This window comes from Cricetulus griseus, chromosome 5 (assembly GCF_003668045.3).
Source record: "Cricetulus griseus strain 17A/GY chromosome 5, alternate assembly CriGri-PICRH-1.0, whole genome shotgun sequence".
NCBI classification, from domain to species: Eukaryota; Metazoa; Chordata; class Mammalia; order Rodentia; family Cricetidae; genus Cricetulus; species Cricetulus griseus.
In genome coordinates this window covers 119,648,633-119,660,139 of record NC_048598.1, presented here as the reverse complement: position 1 = coordinate 119,660,139, position 11,507 = coordinate 119,648,633, and positions in this window count along the sequence as shown.

The following is an 11,507-nucleotide window of genomic DNA, read 5'->3' as shown; positions in this document are numbered from 1 at the left end:
CTTTGCAATTATATACCAAATGCCATTGGTGAAAGTTCTAATCATGCAAATTCCTTTGGAATTCCAGAGTACTAAGGAAGCTTTTTGTTTCTTTTCTCTCATGTCCCCTGGAGTCTCACATTCACTGTTCAGACAAGGATGACCTTGAACCTCTGATCCTCCTGCTTCCAGCTCTCCAGTGCCAATATTACAGTCATACACTGTCATGCCTAGTTTCAGGCATTGTTAGGAGCAAAACCCAGGCCTTTGTGTAAAGACAAGCATTCAGCCAACAGAGCTGTATCCCCAGCTCCCTCAGAAGTTTTATGTAGGAAGCTCAGCCTCCTTGTAAGGATTGACCGGGACTCTGAGGCTTTGAAACAAATTACCTTCTTTTAGTGCTAGGTCTACTCTTGCCTCTGAACTCCAACTAATGGATCTCTTTAACTCTGTAAGACCAATCTTAACCTTGGGCAAAAGATTGTAAGAAGTATTTGTCCGATTCCCAGTTACTGGGCTATTATCACTTTGCTTCTGAGGACTGGTGTGCATTGCTCTGAAGTCTCACATCCCCTTTGGACCCTGCCTGATTTTATCTGAGCCTTCAGAACCTGTCTGCTGAAGTCACACTATAAATGGATTCTGCCTTCTTCTTATCCGTTTTTAACATGCCTGAAATTTACTCCAGACTTCACCCTGACCCTTAGACACCTATCAATATACTTCTTTTATGTTTACCATCTTGTCTGGATTACTTGTCACTGTGTGGTATTTTCCTGCCTGGAAAAAAAAAATGTCTTGATGCCAAGATTTTCATGACTGAAGTGTGAGCCAGAGCCTGTGACTTTGGGAACAGTTATGCCTAACCGAGTCACACTTTCTCCCGATACCATCTGCTCTTATTACAACCTCAAAGACTAGTGGTTCACCCTGCTGTAGTTGAAGCATTATCTACAGTCATGAGATTCCAGAGCAGTCTTCCCTCTGAGCACAAGAAGTTCTTCTGATCTTCAGGACAAATCTCATGGCTTTCTGGGTATACACAAAACCTCTCACTAAGCTAATAGCCATGCTATTCCAACATTAAAACAAAAAGTTCCTCAGAGATAACAGTTATGGTCAACTGTAAAGCTTAGAATTTAATCATTCACCTTGTATAATAATGTTCTCCGGAAGGATATGTGATAGGTAGGGTTTTAGTTGGGGAGTGGTAGGGGAGGACGGGAGGGAGAAGGGAACTGGGATTGGCATGTAAAACAATCTTGTTTCTAATTCAAATAAAAAAAATCTGCAAAAAAAAAAATAATGTTCTCTGATGTGAATCCTGAGAGTCTCTGCTTCAACTCATTCCTAGGCAGACCTGCTGCTGTAGAGATGCTAGGGATGGGTCACTCAAACAGTTACACAAAATTTCCAACATTTGTAAAAGAAGTACAAAGCTTAGAAATCAGTGCTCCCAGATTCTTAGTCATATTAAAAGCATCAAGTGATATAAAAGTAGTATCTCAGAAGATGCCTCCCATAGTAGCACGTAGATCTATGTCTCAGGCTCTGCCAGTCACTCTGTGGTTGATTTTGACTGATCCGTTAATCTCTCTAGCCCTCCATTTCTTTATCTATGAAATGCAAAAATAACAACTACATCAGACAGTTCCCATGAGGCATTTACACTGTTTTTTATTTTTATTTTTTTGGTTTTTCAAGACAGGGTTTCTCTGTGTAGCTTTGGAGCCTGTCCTGGCACTCACTCTGGAGACCAGGCTGGCCTGGAACTCACAGAGATCCACCTGCCTCTGCCTCCCGAGTGCTGGGATTAAAGGTGTGCGCCACCAACGCCCAGCTTGCATTTACACATTTTTTTTTTATTAGTTTAAGTTAGGGAACAAGCTTGTTTCACATGTAAGTCCCTTCTCCCTCTCCCTCCCCTCACCCCATCCCTCCTCCCCACCCCCAGCCTACCCCCACCCCATCCACCCACCACTCCCCAGGCAGGGTAGGGCCCTCAATGGGGGCTCTGCAAAGTCCACCAAATCTTCCTGTGCTGGGCCTGGGCCCTTCCCCATGTGTCCAGGGCCAGTGCATCCCTTCATGTGGGATGGGCTCTCAAAGTCCCTTCTTACACTAGGGAAAAATACTAATCCACTACCAGAGGTTCCCTGGAGTGCAGAGGCCTCCTTATTGACATCCATGTTCAGGGGTCTGGATCAGTCTTGTACTGGCCTCCCAGATAGCATCTGGGGTCGATGTGCTCTCCCTTGTTCAGGCCAACTGTTCCTGTGGGTTTCTCCAACCTGGTACAGACCCCTTCGCTCTTCATTCCTCCCTCTCTTCAACTAAATTCTAGATTTCAGTTCAGTGTATATCTGTGGATGTCTGTCTCTGCTTCCATCAGCCACTGGATGAGGGCTCTTGTGGATCGGTCGGCGGGAAGGGCGCATTTACGCATTTTAACCTGAAAGTATTCGATGCTTTTTTTTTTTTTTTTTCCTGATGAGGGTATTGAAAGCAAGAAGTGTTAAGAAGTCCATCTGGGGCCAGTGGGGTGGTTTTGTGGATAAAGGTGCTGGTTGCTCAATAGGTAAGTCCGATGACCTGAGTTCAATCACCAGAACCCATAGAAAGGTGACAGGAGAGAAATGGTTCTACAAAGATGTCCTTTGACCTTCACACCCCAAATAGATACACATCACACACACACACACACACACACACACACACACACACACACACACACTTATTTACAAATTCTGGTTGGTAGAAGAACTAAATCACTCTACCCCCATATTCCATGAATTTCATTGACTATTTAACTCTATCTTGAGATATTGCCATCTCATAATGCTGAGTTGCATTGTGAGAACTACTGGAAAGTTCAAGTCAAGTTACAGCCACAGAATGAAGGCTCTGAAAGCAAAGTTGGAGAGTTTAAACTCAAACATTTAAAAATTAATCATTTTTTAGACATGATTAAAAAAAAAAACAAAAAACACCTTGCTAATACTTTTCCTTGAAGCTTGGTGGCACACAGCAGATGCCATAAACCTAAAGTGAGTTCTATGATACTTTTCAAAAGGAAAATAACAGATAGCAAATCATGACTGCAACCAAGTTGAGACTGTGGCTAACAATCTGGAGGAGGAGAAAAGAGGCCGTGGAGAAAGGGTAATGAACAGGTACTAACTGACAGTTAGTGAGGGGGGTGTGCCATTCACAGCAGGGTGACTAGGAAGAGTGATGATGTGCTGTGTGTTCTGAAAAGTTAGAAAAGGTTTTGAATGTTTTTTGTTGCTGTTTTACCATAAGCGTGATATGTTTGAGGAGATATTATTAGCCTGGCTTAAGCATTGTATGATGTATTCACGTGTCAAAGCATTACACGTGTATCCATTTCTGTTACTGTGATGAAATGCAGTGACCAAAAGCAACTTAGGGTTTACAGTTCCACAGGGTAGGGTCCATAATGACAGGGAGGGCACGATAGCACATGGCTGGAGCAGGACGCTGGCTAATCACCTTTCTAGCCATATGGAGGAAACACACGCTTGCACACAAAAACAGAGAGGGGGGAGGGTGTAGACAGAGGGTGGTGGAAATGGGTACGCTATAGACTCTCAAAGCCCGCCCCCGGTAACAATCTTACTCCATCAACGCTTCATATTCTGAAAGTTCCACAATGTCCCCAAACAACAACTGGTAACCAAGTATTCAAATATGTGAGTCTGTTGGGGGGGGGCTTTTCCCATTCACACCATCAGGACATAGTACCCCCTAAATGTGTACAAATTTTTGTTTTTAGATACTTTAAAATAAATTTTTGAATAATAAAGCATAGCCAAATCCAACCCATCGTCATCTTTTCCTTGGAAAACCCACTATTCTCTAATGTACTTCTGTCTGGGTGAAAAAGGTTAATGGGCAAATCTAAAATACATGTTTGCGTTAGCCACTGGCTATTTAAAAATGTTAGTGCAGCTGGCCTTGGTGGTCCTTTAGTCCTGGCACTAGGAAGGCTGAGGTGAGAAGATTTCAAGTCCACAGTCTTCCTGGGTTACAGAGCTGGTTGACGTCCAGTTCAGGTACTTGATTGAAAGCTGGACTCAATGTTTGACAAAAGAAAGCAGCGGCGGGCGTAGCTCAGTGACAGAGGGCTTGCTTTTGTCTAAGCGGCTACACATTTCAGACAACTGACAATGCAGGCTTCTTAATTCTTCTGAAGCATCATTACTTAAGTTAGGCTCTTCTATATGTTCATTTTATTTTTTAAAAATTTTAGATTTATTTGTATAAGTTGTTTTGCCTGCATATATGTGCATAATGTGGGGCCATCTTTCATATTCAAAATATAACAGAAGACACACAGATAATGCATACAGAGACATTCTTCACTGTATGAGATTCAAGAAGTGCAGATAAAATAGCATTTACCTTAGCTCATTTCCCAGGCCCAGCTTTCTCCCAAAGGTAACTTACTGATCTTGCCCTAACTTCCCTTTGAACCTGTTCAGCCCCTGATGGCTCTAAACAGTCACGTCCACTTTGGAAACACTTTTGGGACTTTCCTTGTCCCTGACCATGGCCCAGATATATAACCAAAATGACTCCTGAATGTACATCCTAAACAAATGTTACCATGTTCCCCTGACCTACTCCTGGCAATGACGTCATTATGGTTCTCGGTTTTGTTTATAAATGCTGTGCCCTTGAATTTTGAACTTGAAAGTTCTTTGTGACAATAGCCTGTCCCCAGTCACTGCTTAAAGGACTCTTATTTGGCCTTAAATGCATGGTGGTCTGTAACTTTCTCAACCGGACTGTAATACTGTTGCTAACTTGATTAAACAGCTTCTAGAACCTTTTTTTTTTTTTTTTGGTTTTTCGAGACAGGGTTTCTCTGTGTAGCTGGCACTCGCTCTGGAGACCAGGCTGGCCTCGAACTCACAGAGATCCGCCTGCCTCTGGCTCCCGAGTGTTAGGATTAAAGGCGTGCGCCACCAACGCCCAGCTTAGAATCATTTTTATACACATAAGAACACATACGTATAAGAATAAAACATGTGGTTTTATTTTGTGAGTTCAATGCCTTCTCAAAAACAAAATCTATTAAAGTCATATACCGTAAGTGTTTGGGCCTTTTTCCACATAAAAAACAATGCACTAATACTTGTGCCAAGTGAGAAGAAGATTTCGGGTTTTTTTTTTTTTTTTTTTTTTTTTTTTTTCAGAATATCCAAAGTTGAACCATGCAGATGTCTCAGTGAATAAAGGCTCTTGCTGTTGAGGCTGATGACCTGAGTTTGACCCCCCAGTACTCCTATGGTGGAAGAAGAGCACTGACTCCCACAGGTTTTCCTCTGACGTCCACACGCCCCTAAATAAATGAAGGTGACAAAACTTTAAAAACGCATTATCAGCTAAAAACAGCCCCCCAAAGTTTGTGCCCTTATCAGCTAGACCCGTTTTGAAACTTCATGGCTTTCATGTCAGAGGACTTCCTCTGTATGTTTCTGTTGGTGTCGCCCAATTGTGTGATAGCTCAATCCAGTGTCGTATTGAAAGGTTTCAATTTGAACTGTGATGATCTTTCTTAATCTAAGACTAAGATCCGCCCCCACCCCCACCAAAGGACACAACTTGTCCTAGCACATGGGCATTTCCACTAAGTAAGTTTAGGGAACAGTGCCCCCTCGTGGCCAGAGAGAGATTTTAGCGACGGTGACCTGCGAATATTTCCAGGGAGAAATCACTGCTTCCCTGCCGCTTCTCTTTTCTCTGAGCGTTAGGCCGAGCGTGAGATTTTGATTGAATCTTGCATGCTGTCCGGCTGCTAAACATAAGCATGACCATCCAAGCCTTGTTGCTGTTTGTACAGCGTGTCAAACTAGGAAACCCCGGCCCCAGCTTTCACAATAAAGCCTCGATTTTATAAACAACACTTTATCTTAATGGATAATTATGCGATCAGTTGTGGACCTTAAGCTGTCCACAAAGGTGTTAGCTGCTAAATAGCCAAAAAAAAAAAAAAAAAAGCTACAGGTGCATCTGAGAGTTTGTTCCCTTTCTCCTGTGTGCCTCCGGGGCGGGGGTTGGGGGTGTGTCAAACTCAGATCATCAGGTTTGGCGACAAGTACCTACTGAGAGATCATCCACCCCTCACCTTCCTTATTCCGTTTTTTGAAACTCTCAACTCTCTCACTAAATCTAGAGCTAATGACTGGCAGGCCACCAGCCCAGGGACCCTCCCCATCCTGTACTGCGCCTGCCAACAATTAGGCCACACTAGAGTTCAAGTAAAGTCACACCCTTTGAGCTCTAAACTCAGGTCTCGTAGGCATTCCTCCAACACCGGTTGAGGGAATAAATCAATGAGTTATAATTCGGGTTTATTGTGACTGCTGCTGTTCTCTGTTTCTTTGTTTGTTTGTTCTCCTTACACAGGGCCTATTTGCTTTGAAAATGTGTTTTGGATAAATTTGATTTATTGTTGTAGTTGACATAGGTCATTACTTAGGAGACATATATTGGCTTGGGGAAATAAACGATACACCCAATATCTAGGAGACAAAGCAATCAAGGAGCTCACTTTATAATTGTTGTTATTATTATTATTATTATTATTACTATTATTATTATTAATGGAGATTTGAGTCAGGGTCTCATTTTGAGCCTGGCCTGAAACTCCCTGTGTAGACCAGGCTGGGCTCAAACTCACAGAGATCTGCCTGCATCTGTCTCCCAAATTTTATCAAAGATATGTACCATCACACCTAGCAAGAGGATTATTCTACAACAACCAAAAATACCATGAGGGAAAGATTAGGTTTTTTTCAATCAAATAACTATAATGGCAACCATAATCAGAATTGGAAACCAGACTATGGAAATAATCTAAACTCAGACCTGAGTTTAGAGCTCAAAGGGTGTGACTCTACTTGAACTCTAGTGTGGCCATTTGATAAAATGACAGTTCTGATTTGAGCTAATAAACCTCTCTCGCCTATATAAAATATTAACAATTAATGACTATTTCGACTAGTTTGTACAATTGCTAATAGTGCTATACTCGACAAATTTTCTTCTCTTTTATTCAGTACACACCTTTGCTTAAAGATTAAGGATTTTTAAAAAGATACTTGTTCCATTTCTCCATCATTTAACACTGTAGCTGTACTTATCAGAGTCCAGATTTTCTGAATTTTGGGAAACGATTTCAATAGTATTTTAAAATTTCCTCTCAACTTTCTTTTACCCAGGCCTGATATTATCACAAACTGACACAAAGCCACATTTTCTGGTGAATAACTTTTAGAATCTATTTAGTAATTTTGAAGGACTAAAACAAAAAAGTCAAGAAAAAAGAAAAAGGAAAGGAAGGCTCTATTATGTAATTCTTTTGTTTCTTATGAGGATATTTTTAGTCTTAGAAAATCTGACTGAAACCCAAAGCATTCTTTTCAGTTTTTTTTTTTTTTCTTTTTTGAGACAGGGCCTCTCTGTACTCTTGACTTTCCTGGGGCGAGGGTCCCAGTAAAGAAACCACTGACATAGCCATACCATGATTAAGGGTAAGGTTTTTGGTTTTTTTTTTTATTGTAGATAAGCGAAAAAGAATATCCAGAGGCGTCTGGGGAAGTCTGCCATGGCTACCTGTCAGGGCAGAGAGAGAAGAGATAGGGAGAGGAGCAGACTGGCAACTGCCAGGGCTGTGGGAACAGAGAAGACAGCAAACTGGTGGGAGAACCCTGGCTGTTATAAGGGGCTATGTTGAGGTGGGGGGAGGAAAGGGGAGGTTAGCAGGCACAGCCCGGGAACTAGCATGAGGCTCTGGGCTGTTGGAGGCTTACTTGAGTTAATCGAGAACTAAATGCCCTTTCTGGAAGTTAGGAACCTGTAGTACCAGATAAGAAAGTAAGGCCTTTAATCCCAGCACTCCGGAGGCAGACGCAGGTGGATCTCTGTGAGTTCGAGGCCAGCCTGGTTTACAAAGCTACATAAAGAAACTCTGTCCCAAAAGAAAAAAAGAAAGTAATGGCTTTTCCTGGCAAACAGAAAACCACTTTACAAGGCTTCTGAGGAATGCTGAGTTCTTACAGGGTCAGAGTCCAGCCTGGGCTGAGCCCAGACTGCCATTCTGAGGGTGGTTAGGATCTGACCCTTGCTATGTAGACCAGGCTGGCCTCAAACTCACAGAGATCCCTCCTTCCTCTGCCTCCCGAGTATTGGTATTAAAGGCATAGGACACATAGCTAGCTCACAGTGTTCTTGATATGAAATGTGTCAAAATATGCTGAATTAATTTGCAGAGACAAGTAAATGTCTGATAATATGAAGTCGGTATGGGGGTAATGTTTCAAGTGGGGGTTTCAACACCAGTTGTATAAAGTGAGGACATGACAGCTCCAAGATATGATTGAGGAGGTTTGTTTTTTTGTTTGTTATTGTTTTGATTTTTTTTTGAGACAAGGTTTCTGTGTAACCTGTCTGTCCTGAAACTCACTCTGTAGACCAGGCTAGCCTCAAACTCAGATCCACCTGAGTCTACCTCCTGAGTGCTAGGATTAAAGGTGTGAGCTTCCATAGCCCAACAGAGGAGAAAGTTTTTAATCTAGATACGAGGGAGAGTACAGATAGAGGCATCTGGAAGAGTTCAAAGAAGGGAGAGAAGGAAGTAGACTAAACATGACCGGCTATGCGTGCAGAGAGAAGGGGGAAGGGGGGGAGAGAAGAGAGGAAGAGAGAAGGGAGATAGAGAAAAAACTCGTAAAAGAGAGGGGGCCAAGAGAGCTCACGCTAGGAGTGAGAAGCTGGGGGGGGGGAGAGAAGTACAAGAGCTGGAGATGTTTAGGGCAGAGCAAGGGGTGGGAACTGAGAGGAGCCACGGGTACTGAGTGAACTTAGAGGTCAGCTTTGCACTGTGGAATGCTAACAGGCACCACAGTCAGTCATTTGTCCCCGGTTTCCTTTAGACCTGACAGTAAAATAAGACATGCTCATGGTTAGAGTTTACTACTGCAATTGAAATATTTTAGTTTGCTGAGAGAAAAAGTTTCAAAAGATTTTAGTTCACAGAGAGAAAACGTTTCCCACAGGCCTTGCCCATTACAAGGAAGTTAGCCCCAACCCCGGGCACATCCTATGGTTTAGACAGCGGCAATCGCCAAGACAACCCTCTTTGGGTCACACCTGGCTGGCCAACAGACAATCAAGGACCTTCCAGGGTACATTCTATGGTTTTTCCTTTGTAGAAAAGCAGGTCACACCTGGGTGACCACTCTAACATGAGATCATACTTTGTAATCAATCACTTTGTGCCCCTTGCCTGTATGCTGATCTGTGGTTTTTTCCTATTTAAGGAGCCTGTAACCCTTGCTGGGGTGTGCAGCTTTCCCGATATTGCTGACACCCGAATGTGCATTTGTTCAATAAACCCTCTTGCTTTTGCAGCTCTTGGTCTGGTTTCTGAGTCTTGGGGGCTCCTCGGGATCCTGAGGCCCTTAGGGGTCTGGGGGCCTTTCACAATGACAAAGAGGAAATACAAATGAGCATGCAGATAGAGTTCATTTATTGATGTTGAACTATGATTATTAATTTCATGGAGTATAATCCATAGGTTTTTTTTGGTAAAGTGAATATTCTGGCCATCTAATAGGCTTGAGGACTGGATTCACACATAAACAAAATCCGTAAGGGATTTTTGACAGGCAAGGGAGATGTGATTAGTCTTTGGAAAAACAGGTTGGATATGTTACAAATATATGTTTTTATTTTATTTAATAAATGTTTTATCGTTATTTTTTTATTTTTTGGGTTTTTTGAGTCAGGGTTTCTCTGTGTAGCTTTGGAGCCTATCCTGGCACTCGCTCTGGAGACCAGGCTGGCCTCGAACTCAGAGAGATCCACCTGCCTCTGCCTCCCGAGTGCTGGGATTAAAGGTGTGCGCCACCAACGCCAGGCTCATTCTTTATTTTTAAATGTGATTGCATTTTCTTTTTCATACTGAAATGTGTTATTCTGAAATAAAAAATACACACATCACAGAGCAATCAGGAAATACGAAAGCAATAACATTTTATTAGTCAGCTTGAGCTGCCATAATGAATGAGGGTCCACAAATTAAGTGGCTTCAACAACAGGAATTTATTTTCTCATACTCTGGAACCTTGAGCTAAAGATCAAGGCACTAGCTAAGAGATCATCAGATGGCTTTTTGTATTTTTCTGGTGGTCCTCCTAGTGTCTCTTACTTTTTTTGGTTTTTGTTTTGTTTTGGGTTTTTTTGAGACAGAGTTTTTCTGTCTAGCCTTGGCTGTCCTGGAACTCACTCTGTAGACTAGGCTGGCCTGGAACCCACAGAGATCTGCCTGCCTCTGCACACATTAAAGGTGAGTGCCACCACTGCTGGGCTGTGTCTCTTGCTCTTACAAGGACACAAGTCCTGGATTATGGCCCTACTTAACCTTAAATGCTGTTTCTAGAAACTGTGATATGGACATTAAGACTTCAACATACAAATCTGGAGGAGACACAATTCTGTGGAGAACAACTATCACACCTTTATAATACCCTTTTAAATATGTTTCCAAATTTTCGTGTGCACTATATAGATTTTAAAGAGGACCCATCACTTATTTTGCTTGGCAGCTTGAATCTTTACTTAAAATACCAATACCTTTGTGTTGGGTGATAGCCTCCGGTCATGAGGAACAGAAAATCAAGCTATACTGGAGTGGCCATAAAGAATGGCTTAGCCCCAACCGGACCATTCCACTCCACCTGCAGAAATAATAGGCCCTGGTATGGAAAATAACCATCAGATGTATTTCTACAATATTTTAATAGAACCGTTATTCCATCATTTGTATGTTTAATACTACTTACCTAACCAACTCTCTTTTGTTGACATTTAGATTTTCTTTTTCCTATTAAGGTTTTGAACACGTGCGTGTGCTGGGGAGCTTACACATGTACTTCGTTGACTGTTCTACTGGACGAAGACTGAGAACTTCTGGCTTGGTCACGAAGATACACAAGTTTTTAAACACATATCACCAATAGTCCTCCCATTAAAGTGGCATCAATTGTTCGCAGCTGTGTATTTATTTGTGCAGCTCTATTTTCCATACCCCTAGCAACTCTGTTAAGACTTGCGTCTGCTTAAATTTTCTAGCTGGCTTCTTAGGGAAGGAAAAAGATACCTCGGTTGCACAAAACCAACATTTTGTAAGACTGTAAGCGTGCAGCTGAGATTTCGGGCGCCTTGGAGGATCTAGGGTAAGGAAAAGGGAAGTTCATAGTGTAGGTCTGGGTATACTGAGTTAGACGGCAAAGCGAATTGCCAGAGACAGTTTAACCTCTCCGGTCGGTTTTTCTAGAGGACTTTTTAAAAGTTCTTTTATATCAGGAATGCAAATGTTACCAGGAGGCCAGAAAGTTTCCAGCTTAAGGCAGTGCTGGCATTGGGAAAGCACGGGACTACTTCCCTGGGGAGCTGAGCTCTGGTCTACACCAGCGCCGGTGCAGCAGAGCGGGATT